This window comes from Antechinus flavipes, chromosome 2 (genome assembly GCF_016432865.1).
Source record: "Antechinus flavipes isolate AdamAnt ecotype Samford, QLD, Australia chromosome 2, AdamAnt_v2, whole genome shotgun sequence".
NCBI lineage: Eukaryota > Metazoa > Chordata > Mammalia > Dasyuromorphia > Dasyuridae > Antechinus > Antechinus flavipes.
In genome coordinates this window covers 162,859,449-162,884,617 of record NC_067399.1, presented here as the reverse complement: position 1 = coordinate 162,884,617, position 25,169 = coordinate 162,859,449, and the positions used below count along the sequence as shown (strand labels likewise).

The window sequence follows — 25,169 nt, the reverse complement described above, 5'->3', positions numbered from 1 at the left end:
TGGAAAAGATCTCAGAGAATATAATAACGTTGATAGTAGAAATCCCAATTACATCCCATATTTACTGGAAGCTTTCTCCTTAACTCTACTGCCTTCCCTCTATGAATTATTCCCTACTTATCCTCTCCCAGATCCTTCAGTCAGTAACTTTTATCTCTTTAGCATATTGCCTGGCACATAGTAGGAACTTGATAAATATTGATTGATTGATTAATAATCATTTATAGAGTGCTTTAAATTTTGCAAAGTACTTTACTAATGCCTAATCTGACCTTCATAATACTCTTCCGAGGTAGCTGCTATTATCACTTTTAAGAAACTGAGGCACAAAATTTAAGAATAGAAGATAAGAATGAAATAAAATTTAAGTGACTCAGATGGAAGGTATAGCAAGTAGATGGAGATAGGAAAAGTTTCCAATAAAAGGTGAGGTTGAGCTTCAAGAAAGATAGGGAAGTTGGCTTGCAGGTAGTACTGAGGAGGGAGAACCTTGGAAGCTCTCCCTCCAGGCATGGAGGAGGTATACTTGCAATTCATATCTAGTTACAGTTTTTAATCTCAACAACAAATACTAAGTGAGCAGTAACAAAAACTCATGAAATGAATTTTATTTTTTTCTATAATCCATATTGTTACCCAGTTATTTTTCAGTAATATCTGGCTCTTTGTGTCCCTATTTAGGGTGTTCTTAGCCAAATATTAGAATGTTTTTCCATTTCCTTCTTCAGCTCATTTTACAGATGAGGAAACTGAGGCAAGCAGGGTTAAGTGGCTTGGTCATATAGCTTGGGTCTGGGGTCAGATCCAAACTCAGGAAGAATCTTCTTGACATCAGTCTTTGTACCCTATCCACGGTGCTCTCTGTAATAAATATATATATAATGTATATATACATTTTTTATATAATGTATATATATAATGTATATATACATATACACACATATTTATATAATACTAAACTATATGTAACAATTGTTATCACTATTAATGTTAATATTATTTTTGATATTATGGCTTTTAATTCTCCCAACATCCTGGTCATCTTCCTCTGTATGTAGCAGAGTAACATCATCATTGAACCTTACAAATATCTAGTGAGGTTATCTACTGTCATTTCCTACTTTACAGAATAGAAACTTAAGAGTAAGAAAGTGACTGACCATGGTTATTCAATTCAAAAATGTCAGAACTAGGATTTAAATTTGGATCTCTCCTGACTCTTAAGTCAAGAATTGTTTCCACCATACCAAAGATCTCAAACATGACCCACAATACTTCTGAGTATAGCTGGAACCAGATTAAAATGTAATTGACATATATTTAACAAAATAAAAAACATAATTAAATACAGATATAATATTACATTTCTGAAACTAAGTCAATATGGGACTCCACAAGAAGCCTTATCCATGGGTTAGTCCTCTGCCCTGCATATCCATTATTTTTTATTTGAGTTTGACTCCCTCTTCTTGCTTTACACCAGGGCTTCTTAAGCTTTTTCCACTTGTGACCCCTTTTCAACTGAGAAATTTTTTACATGGCCCTAGGTACATAGGTATATAAAATAGAAATACAAATCAAACATTTATTGGTAAAAAAAAAAAAATCATAATTTCATGAGCCCCACATTCAGTTATGAGATCCTATATGGGATTGCAATCCACAGTTTAAGAAGCTGAGCCCTATGGTTTATTCTGCCTATTTGTCTTCACAAGGGAAAAAAGTGGTTAAATAGTCCACACCATAAACATTTCAGCAGTATAGCTCTGTCTCTTGATCAGAGGAAAGACAGAGGGGAGCAGGGGCAATCTTCAAACACCTATAACCAGTACCCCAAATAAATAAGAGCTGATGGCACATAAAAGTCATCCTCTTCAAACCAGGAAGCAGAAGTTTTCCTCTACTTGCTTTCTATCTAAAGATCAGGTCCCCAAGGCAAAACATTTTCCCAGGTGACTGATTTTCACAATGGCCAGTCTGCTTTTGGCCAATCACTATGAAAGTTTGGGGGAAGCCAAAAAAGGATTCCATTTATTCACAGCTGGTCGTTTATTGCCCTGAATTTTGACCCATCCCTGGGCACTGCTTGTGCTTTGTGTTCTTTCATTGTTGATGGCTTGCATTTCATCCCTAGAGGCCTACCAGCTATGATCTTCATTAATTCCATCACCTGAGGAGTCGTGATCCTTACTACAATTAATTTTTTTTTTTAACACAGCATATGAGAGCTGTAAAAAAGCGTTAAGGAGTTATTAAGCTTTAGAGTCTTCCCCGCACACCTTGCACATCTGTGCATCCCTCCCAGAGAGCTAAATGAACATCAAGGTTACAGTCTATTGGAAATGCCATAAAGCAGTCAGGGTCTGTTTCCACCTGGCATGAGATTATGTCGGCATAGGAAAGGGGGCCAAAATTTGTTTCTGAGAAGTCTTGAATCTGACAGATATTGAGACCCATTTTTCCTCCTATCTCTCCCCCATATGTTTTCAAGGAGGATGAACAGATGCCCAATCTAACGTTAACAAAGCAAGAGGCCCTTAAGTTGTAGAGAATTACAAAAGAACATTGGTATAAAAAAAAGAAACTCGGGAAAGAAATGAAAACATTTTGCTATTGACATTTCTTTGGGAAATCTTCAGGGAGCTCCATCTTTGGGCAAAGTACCTTAAGATTAACGAGCCTCAGAAACCTATAGCTGCATTATCTGAAATGAAAATCAAGGATTCTGGCCTTTCTGAGACCAGACTCTGTCATTTAAAGATGGATTTCGAGTTCCCATTGACACCACTTCCAGCAGTCCTACCCTGCTGAACGCCATTCATTCCCCACACAGCTCACCTTTTTCTGCTTAATCCCTTAAGAATGGAAAACACTCTCACCTTTGCAACGACTTAGCCAGCTCCTTTCCCTTTGAAAGGTTAAAAACACACGCAGACACAAAAAGCCTTTTGGTACAGTGCAGTGAAGGTCACCAGTAGCAAGTATAATGTGAGAGGTACCCACCAACCTGTACATTCAGGATACAAAGGGCTTCCTTGGTACCAATTTTGTACAGGGCTCCAAAATCAAGCCCTACCCTAATCTTCCCCATCCAATATCTAACCTTCGCTCCCTCTGCAGTCTCTCTACAATTCCCCATGCTTCTCAGGCTATTTCTACTTTTCTGCCAGTGTTCATACAGTTTCCCCAAACTAAAGTGCTGTTCTTTCTCCTGTTTATCTAAATTTTGGCTGTCTCTTAAGAACTGGCTCCTATTCCACTGCCTTCATGCAGCCTTCTCTAACCAGGACCACAGCTTCACAACTAGCAGGGACCTTAGCAGTCCCTCAGGGCTAGTTCCTCCATCTCATTTTACAGGTGTGAAAACTGAGGCTTAAAGGGGGAAAGTAACTTGTTCAAGACCACACAGACAGCTAATAATAATAATAATAACAGATATTTGTGTAGTACTTTATATATAGAAGTCTATATTGTATCATTTGATGCTCACAATAGCTCTGTAAGAGAGGCGCCAATTATCATTCTGATTTTTACAAGTGTAGAAAATAAAGTAGGAGGTGCAGTGGATTGAGTTCCAGGCCTGGAGTCAGGAAAACTCATATTTCTGAATTTAAATCTGGCCTCAGATGCTTACCAGCTGTGTGACTCTGGGCAAGTCACTTAACCCTGTCTGCTTCAGTTCCTCATTTGTAAAAATGAGCTAGAAAAGAAAATGGCAAACTACTCCAACATCTTTGCCAAGAAAACCCCAAAAATGGGACACAAAATGTTGTATGCACCTGAAAAATGACTCAACAACAAGAAATTGAGGCTGGGAAAGGTTGTGACTTTCCCCACTTAGTCTATGTCTGAGGCAGAATTCAAATTTAAGACTTCCCAGACTTAAAGTACAACAGTATGCATTCTGCTCTATTGCCTCTCTATGTAAGTGAGCCAAGATTTGAATTTTTTTCTCACTAAATCTAAATAGTGACTAAACACGATTCTTCTCTGTGCTAGCCCTCATTGATCTTTCATTTCTCTGAACTCCTTTTGCATTCATACTATTCCCAATTAAATTGTTCTCTAAATTGTTTAATTAAAGAATACTGTATAACACTGAACTGGAAATTTAAGAAAATGGATTTTAATTTCAATTCTACTATTTTCTGCCTATATGAGCATGGACAAGTCACTTATACTCCCTAGCTGTCAATTCTCTTATCTGTAAAGTAAGAAGAAAAGGGAACCCAATGGTTTTTTAAGGTCCCTTAAAGCCCTACATACTGTGATCCCTATGGATGTCAGTCTTATCTTTCCCAACTAAACTGTAAATATTTTAAGCATCAGAATCCTATTTCACAGACATCTGGGACTAGCATAGGGCACAGTGGAATAACCAACAATAACTGTCAGCTAACTGATAACTGATAGCTAGGTAGGCTCAATATGCACTGGGCTTGGAGTCAGGAAGACAGATCTACTTGTATTCAAATCTGTGTGAGCCTAAGCAAGTCACTTACCTTGTTTACCTGGGTTTCCTCATTTGTAAAATAATCTGGGATGAAAATGGCAAACATTTTGAAAATTCTAAATAACTGAATAACATGACTGATTGATTGCTATACCATGTTCCAGAAGAACCTCAAAGGATTGCATTCTTACTTTCAGAAGCATCAAAAAGGCCATGGATCCATGTGCCAGGATCTCTACAGTATGATTATCAGATTAAAGATTTGGAGCTAGAAAGATTTGGACCTTAGAAGCTATTTAGGTCTTTCATTTTAAAAGATAAGGAAAGGGAAGCTCAGAGAAATTAATTTGCTCAATATCACACACATAATAAAATGAAAGAATTGGGATTTTATTCAGTTGTACTAACTGTAAATGCCACTCTATCCTTGCTGCTATCTTTGCTATGCTATAGCTAAGCAACTTCCTCTTCCCAATTATTCAGTGAACTATGAGTATCTCATTTTGTCCTGGTAAGGATTCTAAACTAATATCATGTGTAACCCTAAGAGTCTCACTTTCTACATCTATAAAATCAGGGGGTTGAATTATATAATTTCTCAGGCCCCCTCTAGCTCTAACAATTTATGAATTTTTTCCACTCCTTGCTTAGTACAGTATGAAGTTTAGTTCTTTTTTTATACTTAATAAACAACTATCTGCAGAGGAATCCTGAGTGCAAATGCAAAATTACTGAATTCTGTCCTTAAGACATTCTCAGGTCCCTACAGAAAATTCTTACTTGCTTCTTTTTTTTTTTCTTTTCTTTTCTTTTTTATTTTAATCAGTTCCAGATTTCATTAACATAGGGAGTTCCTGGTGGGAAATTCTCTCAACTAATGCACTTCAGCAGCTGCTCAACAATTTAAAAGCCATCATGAATTAGTGGGTAGGAATGTAGTCAGGTAGAGTTGGTTCAAATCATGTGTTAAGTACATACTGCCTGACAAGTTACTTAACCTCAATATGTTTCAGTTCCCTCATCTGTAAAAAGAGGGGATTGGGTTCAAGATCCTTTTAGCCCTTAGTCTTTGAATCTATGAATTTCTATTTTAAGTCAGCTAGGTGGTGCTGAGTAGAGCACTGGGCCTAGAATCAAGAAGTCTCATCCTCATGAGTTCGAATCCTGCTCCAGACATCTATTGTTCTGCTCAAGTCAGTCACAGAGTTTCCTCATCTGTAAAATGAACTTGACAAGGAAATGGCAAACCACTCCAATATCTCTGCCAAGAAAATCCTAAATGTGACCCTAAAAGGTCACAAAGAGAAATAACTCAACAACAATTTATATTCTTAACCTTTCAATGCCATCTCCAGGTATCTAAGTGGCTTAAATAGGCAGCTCTGTGGTTCAATAGACCTGAACCATGAATCATGAAGACCTAAGCCTAAAATATTTATTAGCTGAGTGATCCTGGGCAAATCATTTACCCTTTGCCTCAGTTTCCCAAACTGTAAATAGGGATAAAAATAGCACCTATATCCCAGGGTTGTTATAAAAATCAGATGAGATAATATTTGTAAAGCACTTAGCATACTGCCTGGCACATATTAGATACTTTAAAAATAATGCTTATTCCCCCCATCCCCTGTCTGAGGTCAGCTCTTATCTACATGCCAAAATGTTTCTCCATTTCCTTTTAAGTACAATATTTCCTCTTGCCCTTCAGCCCTTCATTCTTCATATAGAACAGCCAGGCTATTTTTTTTTTTTTTTTTTTTTTTTGCTCAGGAGAGAAGTGAGAATGGAGTACACAAGAGAAAATGACAAGATAGTCAATGAAAAGTGCTTTGGACAAAATTAAGATCCCGGACTGAGGGATAGGTGGCATATATCTCAGCCCTTATTAAATTAAACTCACAGGGTTTGGTGTCAGAGACAAGAGAAAGAACGAAGGAAACAAGATAATGAGAAAGAGCCAGTGTTTCTCTTTGGATTTGGTCCACAAATAATGAGTGTATAGCATGGCAAGACAAAGTCAAATCTCCCAATTAGTAACAGAGCACCAACAAGAAAAACTCTGAAATTCTAAGTCCATACTAAGATTGAATCCATGTTCCTAGTTTTCTTTTTCTTTTTTATTGTAGTAAGTTTATTTATTTTTAATACACATTTTTTAATGAATCATGTTGGGAAAGAAAAATGAGAACAAAAGGGAAAAACCATGGGAGAGACAAAAAAAACAAAACAACAAAAAAAATAAGTGAACAGCATGTGTTGATTTACATTCCATCTCTGTTCTTTTTCTGGTTGCAGATGGCATTTTCTGTCCAAAGTATATTGGCCTTGCTTTGGATCACTGAATGTAGAGGACAGCAGATAGAGGGGAATTCTTGGAGGGGTATACTTGAAACAAGGATACTTACAGCAGGGTGTTTACTCAGTGTGATTGATGAGATAATGGTTTTCTAGTTCACATATACTTGGTGTGATATAGTGATGTAATGGTTTTACAATTGGCACATGCTCAGTGCAATGAAGTGATGTAATCATACTAAGGTATTTAGGGGCTGAGAGGACTTAAAATAAACTTACTCCATCTTTGACCATCCTCATGGGTCTCCTGCTTCAACACTCCTCCACTAAGACCAAGGACTTGGGCTGGCCAGAGGTCCTCCAGAGAGCTAATCCTGATGGTATATTTTGGCGCCCAATGTGGGGCACAAGAATCACAAGAAAGAAGTAGCAGTGTTTGAGAGCTCCTTCAGTAAAAGAAACTAACCATCAGGGAAGGAAACAGAGAAGAACCCGGGTAAAACTTTTTTAGTTGGGGTAATTAAATGGGCCCACACATCAAAAGGCAGAGCCAAGAGACTGATGAAGACTTAAATGGCTGTTCTGACTACAATCCTTTTCTCCATTGGAAAGTTTGCCTCCAAGACATCTCACAAGATCAACTTGCTATAATCATGAGATGATAATGCTGCTTGTATTCCTTAGTGTGCGGACTCAGAACAGCAAATGCATAAACTTACTGACCATCTGTGGGGGAAACTCCTAGAGCCTCCACAGCTGTGGATCATAACATTTGAAGGAGTTGCAAAGCAGCCTTAACTGACACAGGTGCTGCTTATGAACTGGGAATGAAATAAATTGGAGGCAGAGGGAAGAAGAGAGAGGTCAGACAATGCAACTGCCTCTCAGTCCCCTTGTATCATCATCATCCTCCTCTCACATGAAGAGATCCATTCTCCAGGTCTGAGTTTGACCTCCAGCAGCTACTGGCAGGTGGCTCCCATGAACAACTGAGAAAACCAAATTTTTCATAGTTGGTCATCTCCCATTCTTGCTGTTATTGTATACAATGTATTCCTTGTTCTGCTTGTTTCACTCAGCATCAGTTCATGTAACCTTTTCCAGGTCTTTCTATTCATCATTTTTTAATAGAACAATAATATTCCATTACCTTCATGTACCACAGTTTATTCAGCCATTCCCCAATTGATGGGTATCCACTCAACAGCCTTAGTTTTCAAGAAAGAGTTGAGACTATAAAAGATTTTTTCTTCCTTCTGTTTCTCTTGGCAGTGATGGGCATAATATCCAGGATCAGCAAGGTTCTTCACAGGTTCTGATGCATTTTATTAAATAGAATCTGGTTGGTGGTTAGCAGTGCCACCTGGTGGCTAGGCAGGTACAATGCCTATAATTCCAGTAGCTCTTAACATCTCTAAGCCTCAGTTTACTCATGTGCAAAATTAGAATGTAATACTTAATGACTCTGAAGTCCTTTTCTACTTTAAATTTATGATTCCATGAATGGTGGTGAGTTAAGTCAGAAGTAATAATTTAAAAAAAAAAAAAAAACAGGAATATTTTGCATTTATATAGCTCCTACTATGTGCAAGGCACTGTGCTTTACAAATATTATCTCATGTGATAGAAGAAGCCTCAGAGGGAAATGCTATTATTATCTTCATTTTATAGTAAGGAAATAAAAGCAAATAGAGGTAAAGTGTCTTTCCCAGTATTACACAGCTAGTAAGCACCTAAGAACAAATCTGAACTTAGGTTTTCTAGACTCTAAACCTATTGCTCTATGTCCTGTACCACTTAGCTGCCTTTACCTAGGCACCCCCACAATCCCAAAAAGGGGATTCCCCATTAAGCTACAGATAAGAAGCAAAATGTTAAAAAAAAAAAAAAAAAACTAATTTGATTTCCCCACAAGTAAAATATTTCACTCCTTTACATTTACCAAATCCAAAGATTTCTTATAAAGGAAACACAATGTAATTACTTTTTGAGTGTTTGCTAATTATAAAGTCTATGTTTTATTCAATCACTTTTATCCTCAGCTTCTGTTGGATGGCAGAAGACCAACAGTCTTCTGAGTACCCATTGTATGTGATCACAGACATATTTTGATTCAAACCATGCCTGACAAGATTGATTCAGAAGAGAGTTCTCAGTTTGCATGAGCAAACTTGTCAAATTTTGTGTAGCTGCATTACAACTACTGCTGATAGTAAATAAAAAAATAGTTATTACCAAAAAACCCATAATATAGCAAGCACTATATTTGATTGTGAGGCTATATTTACTGATTGTAAGCTTACACATGCTGTTATCAAAATGGCAACCCAATCATGTTTATTTAGTGAAACAATTCTTATCTTGGAGTTCAAAGAGAACTCTATTTCAGTATAATTTGCTTCTTTGTAATCCTGTGTATTTTCTTTCATCATTTAAAAGATATTACTTTAATAAGGAATCCATAGACTTGCCAAATTTTTTTTTATAAAATACCCCGAAACACACATCCTATGACACAAAACATCAAGGAACCCTAAATTTAGAGGATCATGTTAAGACTAATGTGAATACTGCAAAAATACAAAACTTCTCCAACCTTGCCTCTTATTATTATGTAACCTCATCAAAAAAGATATTCTGAGATGGGAGGACATTTACCTATTTTTTGAAGAGAGAACAAAATTGAAAGAAAAACAATCCTTAGGAACAATTCACTGTCTAATTACATTCCACTGTTACCAACAGCTACTTAGCTTAATTAATCTCTGGTTTTCTGAAGTCCAAAATATAGGCTTACAAACTCCCCTCTTTTATAGCAGCTATGCTGGCTCTTACGATTTATGTGGCTTTTTCATACTTCTGATTTTTGTTTAGATTACTTTGCTACTCTTGACTCTCAGAGACATGCAGTAGCCACGTGATTGCTGTTCTTGTGATTGCAAGCGTGGCCAGAATCACACAATCTTGACACTACTGCTCTAAAGTCAAACCTTCTTGCTTTTGCTTGCTCTTGTACTCAAGGCTCCAGGAAATTTTGGTGCAAAATCTTACTATTTCAATTTATTCCTTGCTTAGATCAAGCATGAGAAACCCTTATTTTACTAGTGTTTTTCGATTAAAAAAAAAATAAATAAATCAGAGGAAAGGCTTCTTTAGCTCTCCCAGGAAGTCATAGAGCAGCCAGCTCCCTGTAGTGGTTACAAGTTCTTGTTTTTATCTGTTTAAAAGTACAAATAGTAAAACCCCTTGGTCCAAATTATCCTAATTAGAAGCCCCTCAGAACATGGAGTCAGGTATTAGATTTATTTTCCCTGTGCCTGTCTTGTTCCTTTTCTGGGGCACACATTTATCACTCTTCCTTTCAACTCCCTGTAAGGCTCCATTATAGTGTGAAAGCTTTTTTGCATAGAATCACTTAAAATGACTGATTAAATTACCCTAGTGACTTCTAGCCTTTTATGATTTTTTTTTAAACATATGTTTGACTAGAAATTTTCTTAAAGGGGCCATGACCTTTTCCATGCTAAACCCTTTAAATATATTTCAGACATAACAGAAGTTTTTCAAGTTGCAGAATAATTTCTTCATAGGCTCTTAATCCTACGTGCTGTCCCTGTCACCCTTCTCTGTCCTATTCCTAAAGGGAATTCTCTCTTTGTTGGAAGACTTCTGGATTTAGAAATCAAAGAATCAAGATTCAAGTTCCTTCCTTACTACCAGACTTTGACCTAGTCACTTAATCAAAAAGCATTAAGTCAGATCCTACAATGTGCATCTCTGGACTTTAGTTTCTTTCTGTGTCATACAAAAGGCCTAGGTTAAGGATCTATCAGGTCTTTCTAGATTTCTATCCTATAAATAGATTTTTCGGTATTTCAGCTTCCTGATCTGTGAAATGAAGAGACTGGGCCAGAATCAAGGGTTTTTAATCAAAGCCCTGTGGATATGTTTTTAAAATATTTTCATAATTGTATTTTAATAGAATTGGTTTTATTTTTTAAGCTTAGCTTTCTTGTTTTACACATTTAAAAAGATGATTCCAAAAAAAAGGGGCTGAAGACTTCATCAGCTAAAGGGATCCAAAACACAAAAAAAGATTAAAATGACAGAACTAATGATGATCATTAAGGTTACTGGTATTCTAAATTCCATGAGTGGGTTAATGTTTACTATTGGGCAGCTAATTCCTGCTAAGGCATTAGCCCTCAGACAGACATTTGCGTTTCAATGAGGGACTTTTAAAAACAAGGATGACATTTACCAGATGTAACAGTCTGATCAGGAAAGCATCTTTGGGGATGTGGACATGTCCCAGAACCCCTTGCCCCATATAGCTCAGAAAGCCACCCCACCTTCTCTGCTTCAAGGCAGAATAAAGGAAAAACCGAAGAGACTGTCATTCTTCCTGTACAAAGCATTCCAGGATCAATAGTTGAGTTCTTCGGTAGCTCTCTTTGTTGAAGAAATCCACTTCCATCAAAATACATCCTCATACAGTATTGTTGTTGAAGTATATACTGATCTCAACCAGGAGGTCCTGCTTATTTCACTCAGCATCAGTTCATGTAAGTCTCTCCAGGCCTTTCTGAAATCATCCTGGGAGCTACTGAAGAACTCAACTGTTGATCCTGGAATGCTTTGTACAGGAAGAATGACAATCTCCACTAAATGACTGAAACAGGCATTATCAGTCTAAGGTATTTTCCTGGTGCTGACCAACTTGTGTGGTGACATGTATCCCTTTATAATTCTAGATCTCCTTATAAAAGATAATATTTACATTTGTGAAATGCTTTGCATATATTATTTTATAGATTCTCACTTCAACCCAGTGAGATTGATGTGAATTATCTCCATTTTAAAGATAAGAAAACTGAGGTTGACTGTTAAAAGCTATAATTATGGGCAGAACTGTTTCCCCTGATTTCTGTTTAAGTTACAATGCTACCCCCTTTTTGTAGTGGCTAAAAACTGGAAATTGAATGGATGCCCATCAGTTGGAGAATGGTTGGATAAATTATGTTATATGAATATTATGGAATGTTATTCTTCTGTAAGAAATGACCAGCAGGATGATTTCAGAAAGGCCTGGAGAGACTTACATGAACTGATGCTGAGTGAAATAAGCAGGACCTCCTGGTTGAGATCAGTATATACTTCAACAACAATACTGTATGAGGATGTATTTTGATGGAAGTGGATTTCTTCAACAAAGAGAAGATCTAATTCAGTTCCAATTGATCAGTGATGGACGGAATCAGCTACAGCCAGAGAAGGAACACTGGGAAAAGAGTGTGAACTGTTTGCATTTTTGTTTTTCTTCCCAGGTTATTTTTACCTTCTGAATCGGATTTTTCTTGTGCAACAAGAGAATTGTATGGTTCTGCATACATATAGTGTATCTAGGATATACTTTAAAATATTTAACATGTATGAGACTGCCTGCCCTCTAGGGGAGAGGGTGGAAGGAGGGAAGGGAAAAAGTTGGAACAGAAATGAGTGCAAGGGATAATGTTGTAAAAAATTACCCAGGCATATGTTCTGTCAATAAAAAGCTATAATAAAGAAAAAATTACAATGCTACCATATAATGTTCTTCAGGATGTATAGTAGCCACGTGATGACAGTTTTCATGACCAGAATGACTTCTGCCCTAAAATCCAACCTTCCTGGCCACACTAACCCCAACTTCAGTCTCCTCATTTATAGAATAAGGCTAGAATAGATGAACTCCAAGCTTCCTTGCAGCTGTGAGAATCAATAAGATTCTATAAATTATTCTGATGTATTCCATGTGCATTTGAGTAAGTCCTTTCTCCTCTGGTCTCGGAGTTCTTATTTGTAAGATTATGAATCTAGACTATATGATCTCCAAAGTTTCTTCCCATTCTGAAATTCCGTGATTTTTACGAGTCTACAAGGCACAATTTTACCTGAAGGTTGAGCCAGCCTAGGCAGCCTCAGGAGATTCTTCCATCCCTGATTATTTTACCACTTGTCACAGACTATTAGGATGAAATGTCATTGCATATCAGCCTCGCTGTAAGCCTCTGGGTTTGCCTTGCCCTACCCAGCTCAACATCTAAATAGTTCTCCCTTTTGCCTGTGATGTGCTGGCTGATATACTAAGTGAGAGGATCCCACCAGGGACTACTGCCACCTGTTCTACAGACTAATGTGCACTGATGTGCCATTGGCCAGGGGGCAGAGATGCTGATTCTCCATTCCAGGAGCCTCCTGAGCATCTGCAAGTCATTAGGGAGACCAACCAGTTGCTTCCAGACTGAAATAATACCACAAGATTTAGAATTAGAGATTGTCTTATCCACCTTCCCATATCCACCTAAGCCCCATAACTAGCCTATCCACTCTTGGGATTGACTGTCCTTGATAACTAATCAGGGTAGTATTTTTAAAACACGATATTATTCACCAGCAATGAGATGAATATAAGGTTCGGCTCTGAGTCAAGAAAAGCTCTGCTGAAATTCTTTCTCTGTCATTCACAACCTTGGTGACCACAAGCAAGTCACTTAATCTTTGAGTCTCGTTTTCCTCATCTATAAAATGAGAAAAATAATGGTTGTGGTATCTACATCACTTGTGAAGCTCATCATTATTTAAAAGTGTTAAATAGGCAGCTTACTGGGCACATAAGGAACATGATACCTCCCACTTTAGCCAGAACTAGATTAAAGTGTAATTGGGAAATATTTTACAAAATCAATAAAATACAAAACAACACAGATAATATTGATCCCTAATTTTCAAAGTCAGTATGCTCCTGACAGAGATCTTGTGTAACAGCTTAGTGGTCCCCTGTCTGGTTGAAATTGGCACCACTAATATAAAGTGCTATAGGTATTATTTCCTTCTCCACAAGGGAACAAAAAGGGAAGGGGGTAAAGAGTAGAACTCAATCTCTGAAATTAATTCCTTCTGTGACTTTGAACAACCTCTGTGTAATTGTTTCATTTTAAAGTCTAAAAATGCCATATTCGTGCAGAAGTGTTCTATTGATTATTGCTAATTCAGTACCAACTATATATTTATATATTTATTGAAGCTTTCTGATCAAGATGAAGCTACTGATTCCAGACATTAGAATTCTTTATGGTCTTGAATGACTGCATGAATCTCAGTTCCCTGCAGCCAAGTTGATATCTGGGCACATCAGGTAATATCTAAATCCTGAGAGGGACCTTGTCTGCTGACTTTATATGTTTTAGTAGTATTTCATCATCATCATGATGTTATTGGATTAGAATCACATCACAAATGATCCTTGAATGATTTTCCCTTGAGAGAGAGGAAAATCAGAATTACTCATCTTGTGTGATTTAGTCTAATTTCCTTTAATATAGTAATGTGGCATTTCTCTTCCTAAAGGTGAAAGAATTGATTTAGAGGCCAGAAATGGAATCTATTCAAGGTTTCTTAATAATAAGGATAATGGGAGGGTTGAAACTCAGAACCTTTGAAAATCAAGTTGGTGATCCTCATTCTCTAGCACAGTATAAATCCTGCTACCTAATGGTATTGTAGAGCAAAGATAATTCAGATGCATGAAGATGAGAAACCATTAAATGCCTCTGAAAGTATTTGACAGCCATTTTATAAAGTTGAGAACACATAATGAATTTATACTCATGTTATTTCAAAGAATGGTCCATTTGTTGACGGGAGTGGGAATGAAATCCCTCTTTCTACCAACTTGGGCACACTTACCTATAGCATATTAAAGACTCAGGTACTTTGTCATGCTGTTTTGTGAAGGAGGAGAGCAAATATGGGAAGTCAGGAAAGTAGTGACAGCTGTCAGAGGGGACTCCCATGGCTGAGAGTCAGTCAGGTGGTTTTTTTTGCCTGTCGATACCCGAGGTGAGGGACACATGTTAGGGTTGGGGAATGGATTACTTACAAGGATAGAGCAATGGCCTCCCCTCACCTTCCTATGTGTAGAAACAAGACAGAACAAAAAAGCTGTAGTGTCTAACGTTTGCCCTGCTTCAGAAGAGGCTGGGGAAAGCTAATTAGTATTTGAAGAGAGAGCTCAGGAAAATGAAAAGTGTTCTCTAAATGCTCAGTTTTATTAGGCTGGGAGCACCTAAGGCATGAAGCTGCAGGCTCCAAATTGCCAAATTCCACTTGCAGAAGGAATGAATGGACCTATGGGCACCACATGGCAGGTAGAATGAGGGCCCCTCACCATTTCAAGCAATTCAGAGGCTGCTAATTGCCTGGGGCCCTTTCAGAACAATGGCACACAGCAGTCCCTAACAACATGTCTTACCTGTTGATACAGCAGCCATGGATTTTTTCTCCTGGAACAAACTTTAGACAGTATGGGTTTATAGGGGAAAAGTGTGTCATGGAGGCAGAATAGGTTTGCTAATACAATTGGTCCTGTATTTAATTGTCCTAATTCCTAAACGACTCTGACTGTCAGAGACCCTTCAGGTATCAACACCCAGTCGCGAGTGACACCTTTAAGGACCAGTGGGATGGGGATGAGGTAAACAGCTTGGGGCCTTCAACAAACAGCTGTGACCATGGAGATGGCATCCATTTCAATTACTTCCAGCTCCTCAGCAATTTCAACTTTTCTCACCCAATAGAGATTCAATGTCAGAGAAGTTGTTATTCAAGAAGCCACTTGAATTGTGTCTCTGTTACTTCTTACCTATGTAACCTTGGGCAATCACATAACTAATTTCTCTGGGCCATCATTTCCTCATTAGTATGGAGAGTAGCTCCAAGGCTGGTCCACTTGTTGTTGGACATAAACATGTAATAAAGGTAGAAATGTCGGCTGAAACAAGAAAGTGAAATGCTCTCTGAACTTTCATTCTTCCTCAGATACATTTGTTTAGAAGCCTCCTTTAAATGAATTAATTAGTGGAGGATATAATAAAGAACTCCTTAGAAAACTTTCATTAAAGGCAGGTCCCCAGGTCAACTATCTCTTCATTTCCCACCTGACTTCCTACTTTGGACTTAATTATCTTCTCCCCTCTACTTTCCCTTGATATACTATTCCAACTGCAACTTTTCAACTTTCTTTTGCATGTTATCTTCCCCCAATAGTCCACAAATTTGTGGGGGACTGGCTTTTTCAAATCTGGATCGCCAATGTTTAATAAAATGCTTAACACACACAACAAGCACTTAATAAGTGTTTATTGACTAAAAAAGAAGAAAAAAAAACATTGATTATGCATTATGTGCAAAGCCCTATGGTAAGCTTGAGAATACTGATATTTGTCCTTTGTTCTTGAAGCAGACCATGGCATCAGGAAGGTGATTGCATGGCATGCAAATGAATTGGACTTAATCAAGGAAAGGCTGTGCAAATTCACCAGCTTTACTTTCTCCTCTGGTGCCATGTATGTCCAGTGGCAAGAGAAAGATCAAAACAACTAGAGATGGTCCTGGATGTAGTGGGAGACCTTGGCAAATAGAAAAGCCTGGTCTTTGCTGCTCCATACCTTACATTTTAATGGAAAAGACCATAAAACTTATAACTGCAAATCAGATGGAAAGATCCCCTAGTACACAGGGTACAAAGACAGAGAAAATTGTAATGCTTCTTATTTAATGCCATTTCCACTGGTGGAAACTCTTCACTTCTGATTTGAGAGTGAAAAGGACTCTGATGTGGAAAACTTTTTCAGGGTCTTTGATAGCTGTGGGTGCTGAGGAGTCAAGGGCTGCAGTTCCTGCAGGGGAAGCTGCCAGGTGGTTTTATCTACACAAAGTTGTTTCCTTGGATGATGGCTTTAGGGGAAAGGAAGGAAATAAAGCCAGGGGTCTATACAATTCTGCTTCTCCTGAAGTCTTGGACTTAGCTATCAGTTGGTCAGCAAAAGGTGATAGCAAGGATGACGGTTTCAGGAGCCAGGCTACAATTAGGATCAGTGGCCTGGAGGATGCTCCTATTCCTGGGATACAAAGTTCTGAGTTGTCTCCCTCAGGGTTTAAGGAGAAGTAAGACTTGGGAATGGGGATGTGACTATCCTGGCACAAGAACAGCTGAGACTACACATCATATCCACATGTCCAGCAGAGACTATATACCTGAGGGGATTTTAAGATAAGCAGGAAATAGACCTAATGAGAATAGTGTGGTGACATCAGCAGAAAACACTGGCAGATATTCCTGGAGATTTTAGCTGCTTCCCATATGTGTACTCGGTTAAATGCATTCTGCATATGTGTCCCTTCAAAAGTGTATCATTTTGTTGTTGATGATGATGATGAGGAGGAGGAGGAGTTGTTTTTCAATAACATCTGACTCTTCATGACCCCATTTGGGGATTTTCTTGAAAAAGATACTGAAATGGTTTGCCATATCCTTCTCTAGCTCATTTTACAGATGAGAAAGGATTAAGTGAATTATCCAGGGTCACACATCTAGTAAGTGTATAAAGCTAGATTTGAACTCAGGAAGATAAATTTTCCTGACTCCAGAGCTGTCACTCTATTCACTGTACCACTTAATTGTCTTCAAGCATACCATAGCACTATCTTTTGTGATCAATGCTAGTGTACTTATCAGAGAATGAGAACCAAGTTCAGGGGATGAGGAGATGTTATAACTTTTTTATTACCATGCCAAATTACCATTTGGCTGATGGCAAAAGTAAACTCTTTGGTGAGGACTTGAGAAATATGGTTTTGAGTGGCTATATATATATATATATACAAAATACCTTAAACTTGGGGATATTATTCCTATTTCTAGGATGTAAGATGAGAATAGCCAAGGTACTGCATGTAAAATTAGAAATTTGGATTAAATTATATGATTTTTAAGATCCTTCCAGCTATAAATCCTGTGATCAATGACATATAACCTAGCCCAACTCTTTTTATCAGGTTTTGCCCTCCTTAATCTTTCTATAATATCTGCTATTCTGGAGCCATCCCATTCTGCTACTGTTTTCTTCTCACTCTTTTCTGGATCTTTACTTTACTTCTTTACCCACTTCTACTTGATTTCCTTTACTGATTCTCTTTCTTCCTTTAGCTTCCCAAATGTAAGTACTCTCTTAAGCTCTGAGGTTGGACTTCTCTTTCTTTTCTGTTTATACTACTCTCTTCCTTGGTAATTTAGTTTACTTCTATGGTTCCAATTATAATTTAATCTAAATGATTTTGAAATCTATAACTCCAATTTTAGATTTTCTTATAACCAACATTCCTATATTTCCATCTTTTTGCTAGACATCTCCAACTGGAAGTCCCACCAGAGCTCAAATCTGTTGAAATTCTTCAATTTCTTCAAGGTTCAAATTTGGTTTCACTTCCTCCCTCAATGGTCTTACCCAATCTCTCAGTTTCTCCCCATTTGACCTCTTCTAAGTTCTTAGATATCTTATATTACAATATTGATTTATTCTTCTACTGGACTGAAAGCTCTTAGCAGGAAGGAGCTAGTCTGTATTCTATCTCAGTATCCTTAACCCTAGCAATGTTTTGTATATAGTAAGCACTTTATAAATTGAGAAGATGTAGACTTTGTGATCATTCTATCAACTCACACTCAGACTTGCAGGTCAAGTGCCCAGAACAAGACTCTACATCCCCTCCTATTTCCAGGAGGAGATGTGAGGAGATATGGATAGGGAAAGGCAAGCATGGGGTGGGGAGGAATTCTGTAGGACTATCAATCACAAGGCCTGTTTTGGTGTATTTCCCTCTATAGCAACACTAATTAATAAATCCCACAAATCATCTAACTTATGTTTAATGCTCTAATATCATTTTGACAAGTTGATTTTTTTTTTACAAAGGGATATTCATCAAGAAAATATAGCATGATCTTTAACAGTAGCAAAATCAGGAGTCTACTCTCCTCTACCATTTTGGTACCTCAAAAGAGTGGAATTAAATTTAAAATGATAATCGTCAACTATTTCTCCTCCAAGTTCACTTATGGGTGAACAGCCCTGGATGGGGCAACTAGGTGGATAGCACACTGGACCTAGAGTCAAGAAGACCTGAGTTCAAATTCAGTCTCAGGCAATTTACTAGATGTGTGACTCTGAATCACACAACTTCTGTCTGCTTCAGTTTCCTCAAGTATAAAATGGGGGTCATAATAGTACTTATTTCTCAGGGTTATGATGAGGATCAAATGAGACTATTTTTGTAAAACTCTTAACATGGCATCTGCCAATGGACAAATCATTTCCTGGCTTACTAGAGAAAGTGTCTTAGCTGTTGGCTCAGTTTGCTTGGGAGGTCAAGGAGCATCAATTAAATTGTCCTACAGGACTAGTTCCTGGCTGGGATTGGATTATTCCAGCTACTAGAAGATTGTGGTATGGATTCTATCACTGGCTCTCTGGTGGCTTTTCCTACCTTCTGAAGTTTTCAAGGTAATAATGTCATCCAGTCAATTCTTAATAGATTGGGAATCAACAGACAGACTAAGAATAGAAGAAACAAAGGCAGCCATGAGTTTATAGCCATATGGTGGCCCAGGTGGAAAGGAAAGTAGTCAGCAGCCACAACTGCCACCTTTTTCTCTACCTGGAATTCTATAACGGTTCTTGCCTCATTTACCAATGAGGAAGAAAACTTTTGACTGTTCATGCTTTGTGTCTGCACACTTAATTCTGACTCAGCTCCCATTTAAAAGGCTTCTTATCATCATAGTGTAAGCTGACAGAAATCATCAAATACCTACTCATGCTGTGAATCAAGGAGGACCCCTCCATCATAGCATACATTTCCAGAAGCAGGTTCATCAAGTCACTGCATGGATTGGTGCTGGGCAGAACATATTTTATGTGTTATCGACCCTTGCCCCATGAATATTTATTTAATTGAATTGAATCTACTAATTCAGACTTCTTTTATTAGACTTGACTTTAGACTTTATGCACATAAGATTTCTAAGTTAATTTTCTTAGCTGGATTGCTCCAGTTCCCAAGACCAACTCAGTTGTTTAGTCACTGCATATCAATGTTTGATCATATCAATGTTTTATTGATCATATGGATGATAAATGATGAAGAATGCCATTCAGTGAGAGGGCTTGCCCTACCAGCAAGTTTCTGCCTTTTGAACCAGATCAGTGATTTCATTTGTGTAGTCAATTCTCAGTTAAAAACAAAAAACAAAAAATTCCCACTACTTTGCTTATTGTTAACTCTTAATCAACCTATCATGTATCATGTTAGAAAGATGCCTAGAGTACTGAAAGCTTAGGTGAGTTTCCTATGGTCCCACTATTAGTGTGTGTGTGTGTGTGTGTGTGTGTGTGTGTGTATGTTGTAGAGAAAACCATGCAATGCACACCTTCCTGACTATGAGACCAGATTTCTTTCTTTTTAATTTCCCCCAATTACATGGTAAAACAATTTTTAACTTTGTTTTGAAGGTTTTCAGTTCCAAATTCTATCCATCTTTCTCCTGCTCTCTTCCCTTCCCTCCTTGAGACAATAAGCAATCTGATATAGTTTATACAGGTACAATCATGTAAAACCTACTTTTTCCTTTCCCATATCCCCATCAATTATTCACTGGACCAGTTAATCTTTCAGGTTTCCAGTTCTCTAGGGATATAACAATTGACATTTGTCAAAGCCAGCTTTACTTCCCTATACAATAGTTGAAATGGAGTCAACTTATGCTGGTATGTAAGAGTCAATTGTTAAATTTTCATTGGGAACATTTAACCTTGGAAATTGGCAAATATTATAACTCAGGATCTTATCTGTTGTTTTGTTGATTGTTTAGACTTAAGAAAAAGATAGAAAAGGAGGAAAAGAGGAAAGGTAAGGGAAAGAGGAAGGGAAAGGAGAAAGAAAAGGAAAATGGGAAGTGAAAGAGGAAAAGGAAGGAGAACAAGAAGGGGAAGGAGAAGAAGAGGAAGAAAGAGCATTAACTACAATCATATATACTGCATTTACTCTGTACCAGGCATTGTGTCTATTGTTTTTACAGATATTTTCTCACTTTTTCCTCAAAATCCCTTTGGAAGGTAAATGCTCTTAATGAGAAGTGTTGTTGGTATTATGTGTAGTAATTGGTGGCTTACTTGGAGAAAATACAAATGCAGCATTAGAAAGTGCTACTATATAGGAGTTTTATGGGTTCAAATCTTGCTTTATTATTTTTGTGAACCTGGACAAGTCACTCAACTCCTTATGTGAAAGACAAGGGTTTGAGCCAGATGATTTCCATTAGTCCTCCCAGCTCTAAATCCATGATCTAATGCACTCCAGCTCCCAAAGTTCCAGCAACCTGAGACACCTGTGCCATCTACAGGGCATAAATAAATGGAGTCAGGAAGTATTTGGCTTCTTGAGGCAGCTGTGGTTGTATTTGGTAGATGATTGAGATCATTCTTGGGGACATGCACAGATTCAGGAAGAGTTCATTGGAAAGACGCAGAAAGCACCTTTATAGTAAAATTATCTGAATACAAAGCCAAATGGTGTGTGTATGTATGTATGCATACATGCATAGGTTCATTCATTTCCCCAGCAGCCTAAGAGTGGGAACAGACACCTCCCAGGATCAAAAGGTTAACGCTTACCTAGGATGTCATGCAATAGAGAGGGGACTGTCATTATCCAGGAGAGTAGGAGCCCATAATAGGTGCAGAAAATGGCACACAGTGTTATGAAGACTCCGTGCAGATTATAAAGAGCCCTGTGAGCTGTTGTAACTGGAATACAAAATCCTAAACCACTTCCATGCTGACAGTGATCAACTACCCTGTGGGGAGCCCACCTGCTGGGGAGCAGCCTGCCATCTAATTTACAGGCATCTACCCTTGTATGCCGTTTGATAATCAGAACCTGAACAGACCAGAGGAGGTGGTACAGCCCGTGGTAGAACGTCACACCTGGGATGGAAAAGGGCCGAACGCTCATCGCAGAACTGCTTCCATTTGTATTGGGGGTGCTCCGAGCCCGAAGAATCAGAAATGCCCCTGCTGATGCGGAAGAAGCCCTTGTGATGGGCAGAGGATAACGGCTGGTAGCATCTATTCATCTCTGCCTCCTCTGGGGTCCATTTGTCATTTGCCACCGCACAGCTGGCTTCCCTGGAGGTCCATTGTCTCCCAGATCCAGGGGCAGGAACATGGCCCAGACAGCTGGAGAGGCACAATAGTTGGCTCTCTTCTGGTCCCCTGACAGACAGGTGGTTATAGAATATTCCTCTTTCCGGATAAATAGGTTTTTTTTCTTCACTAGGCTAGTGCAAAGAATGTTTCTTGTAAGCAGATGACTGTTGGCTTCAGTGCTGGGGTGAGATGTAACATTTGATGTTGACTAGCACCATGGATAACGACGTGGGAAATAGCAATCCTTAGTTTTAGCTGGCAGAGCCCAGGCTGGGTCAGGTATCCTGTATGGGCTGGGGGGATACCTTGGATAGTGACTCATTTTGTAGAAAATAAAAGCTCCTGACCATAAATCAGCTGTCTGACTCTATTCATTGCTGAGTCTTCATTGCCTTCATCGATGCATGAGCATTCACAACCTTATCATCAAATAAATAATCTTTGTGCCTCTGTTTCTCTAGCTGTTCATTAAGAATAACAACAAAAATATAAAAATTCACTTTTGTGCAACAAACAAGGCTGTTGCAGTTTTCCTCACAATAACCCTGTGAAATAAGTGAAGCAAGTATTACTATACCCATTTTATAGATGAATAGATTTAGATGAAAAGAGATTAGTATTTGGAGGGTTGAATCTACATCTATTATTTCATTGGTGTTGAGAACTCCAGGATGAAAATTTCTTCCCCATAAACAGACTGGCAACTCACCTGTCATTTACAACTTTAGTGAATTGCCTGGAAGAACTAAGAGGACAAGTGACATTTATGTGATTACATGGGTAGTAAATAGTAAAAGATCTGAGTCTGGGGCAGCTAGGTGGTGCAGTGGGTAGAGCACCAGCCCTGATGTCAGGAGGATCCGAGTTCAAATGTGGCCTCAGATACTTAACACTTCCTAGCTGTGTGACCCTGGGCAAGTCACTTAACTCCAATTTTCTCAGCAAAACAAAACAAAACAAAACAAATCTGAGTTTGAGTCCTGCATCTGCATCCAGTGCTCTGGTGCTTTTAATAATGTACCCAGTTGTAGTAAGGCACTGAAATAACAAAGGAAAACCTACAATGGATCATCAACATCATTACCAGCACAAAAACATTTATATATACATTCTATGCACATTATAACATTTATATAGTTATATTATGTATAATATTTTAAATATACCTTTTTATATATTTGTGGGATTTATATATATGTATATAGTTATATGTGATTCTTTTAACTTTTTTGTTTGCAAAATGCTTTATAAATATCATTTCATTTTATCTTTGCAAGAGTCTTAGGAGCTAAGTGCTACAATTATCCCCATTTTAAAGGCAAGGATGGAGATTTAAGTCATTTGCCCAAAGCCACAGAGTAGGGAGTGTCTGAGGCTAAATTTGAATTCAGTTCTTCCAGACTGTAGCTCCAACTCTCTATCTACTAGGTACCTTTAATTTCTCAACTTGTACTAATTTGCACATCTATATCTCTGGGTGTTTTTTTTCTATCATTACTATAAGATACTCTTTGAATTTCTACTTCCAGCTTTGGTCAAAAAAAGGGGAAAAAAACATTTCATCATCTCCATATCACAGGATTTGTGCTGTAATTAGAATCTAATAAGATTAATTTTTGCAATTTTTCAGATGGAGTTTCAGATGAAGTTAAATCAATGGTAGACTGTTCCTTATGGTTCTTTTAAAGATAATTTCACTCCAGTGTCAGATATCCCTAAATCCAATAAAAGTGAACAAGTAAAGGAAGCTTATAAATGACCTCTGGGACCTAGAGCATTCCTTTTGAAAGGGTGAGGGTCAAAGGAATATGGGAAAGGAGACCAGAAATCAAAAGAACCATAAACCAAACTGAAACTTCAACATGAGCCTTCCCAATCTGTCAGCTACATGCAGCAGGTGGAGTTAATCAGTGCCCTAAGATGAAATATGGCATCACTAAGCTGCCTCTAATTAAGCACAGAGCTGCATCTTTCATGCAAAAGTGATGCAGCCATAGTTGCTAACTCCAGAATTAATCAATCACTCTGGAGCAGACTTCCTGGATGTCCTCAAGGTACAAAGCAGGCTCCCAAGAAAGCAGTGATGCTTTTACAGGGTTTCTAAGCAACTTTCAAATGATGCAAAAGGACAGGAGCTGTGAGCTGACCTGATGTTTTGGCCTGTCCTGCTTTTTTCTACTGGCTTTCTTGGAAGAATGTTCCAGTCATTGTCACCAGCTTTCCTAAAGCACAAAGTTTTGTGTCCTACTAAATATTTTTCTGTAAGGTTAAAGTGGGAGCAGAGGAAGATTGGTGGGCAGAAACAGAGAGAGCAAATCTCTGCTATATGGTAACATTGACCACTTTCTGGTCAATCTAGGATTTATTTTGTCTTACATGATAAAAGTAGATGCAATTATTTTGCTTGAATGGGGCAAATTCCCATCAATTGCTTTGCAACTAGCCATTATCATAATTTTAAAAAATCCTGAATTGACTAGAAAACAATTAATTTGTTTGTGCTCCACAGAGCTAACATGGAAAGAAATAACCTGGTGATTTAAACAGGGGATCAAAGAGAGGATTCTATTTTTTGTGTGCCAGTCTATCAGCACAGTTTGCATATGTGCCTATGTGTATTGTGGCAATATAATACTGCCTGATTACTGGGAAATTTGGTAGCCTCTCTATAAACAACAACAACAACCACAACAACCTCACTAGATTTGTGGTTTGAAGATATGACAACTGATCTTGGCTCCAACATATACCAATTGTATGACCTTAGGTAAGTCAAATGACTAATCTCCATTCTTATTTCTTGAATTCATATCAAAGAATCTCAGAGTTAGAAAGAATTTCAGAAGTTATCAAGTCTTATCTGTATCCGAAAGTAATTCTTCTCTACAGCCTAACCAACAGGTGATCATCTAGCCTCCATTTAAAAATTTTCCAGGAAAAAAAAAAATCTACCAATTTCCTCCAAAACAGACCACACTACCTTTTTTTTTTTTTTTTTTTTTTTTTTTTTTTTTAATTTGCCTCTCTAAAACTCATTGCTTTTAAGTATGCTTTCTGGGACTTATGCAAAAAAAGCCTAATCTTTCTTCTAGATACTTAAATGTAGCTATAGCATCTCAATGAAGTCTTTTCTGGGTTAAACATCCTATTTCTTTTCATAAATGCTTAAATGGCACAGACTTAAACCTCCTAGTCATGGTCTACTGTACACCTTCCAAATGTCACTTAATCCTGTTTCCTTAGTTTCCTCATCTGTAAAATGAACTGAAGGAGATGACAAATCACTTCAGTATCTTTGCCAAGAAAACCCCAAATGGGATCACAAAGAGTTAATA

The 25,169-nt window shown here is 37.9% G+C and overlaps 1 long non-coding RNA gene across 1 annotated transcript in view; it reads left to right on the top strand.

Annotated features, from left to right (window-relative positions):
• LOC127548472 (uncharacterized) overlaps positions 1-25,169 on the top strand; it is a 40,281-nt gene that overhangs the window by 1,047 nt on the left and 14,065 nt on the right. The gene's annotated exons all lie outside the window — the stretch shown is intronic.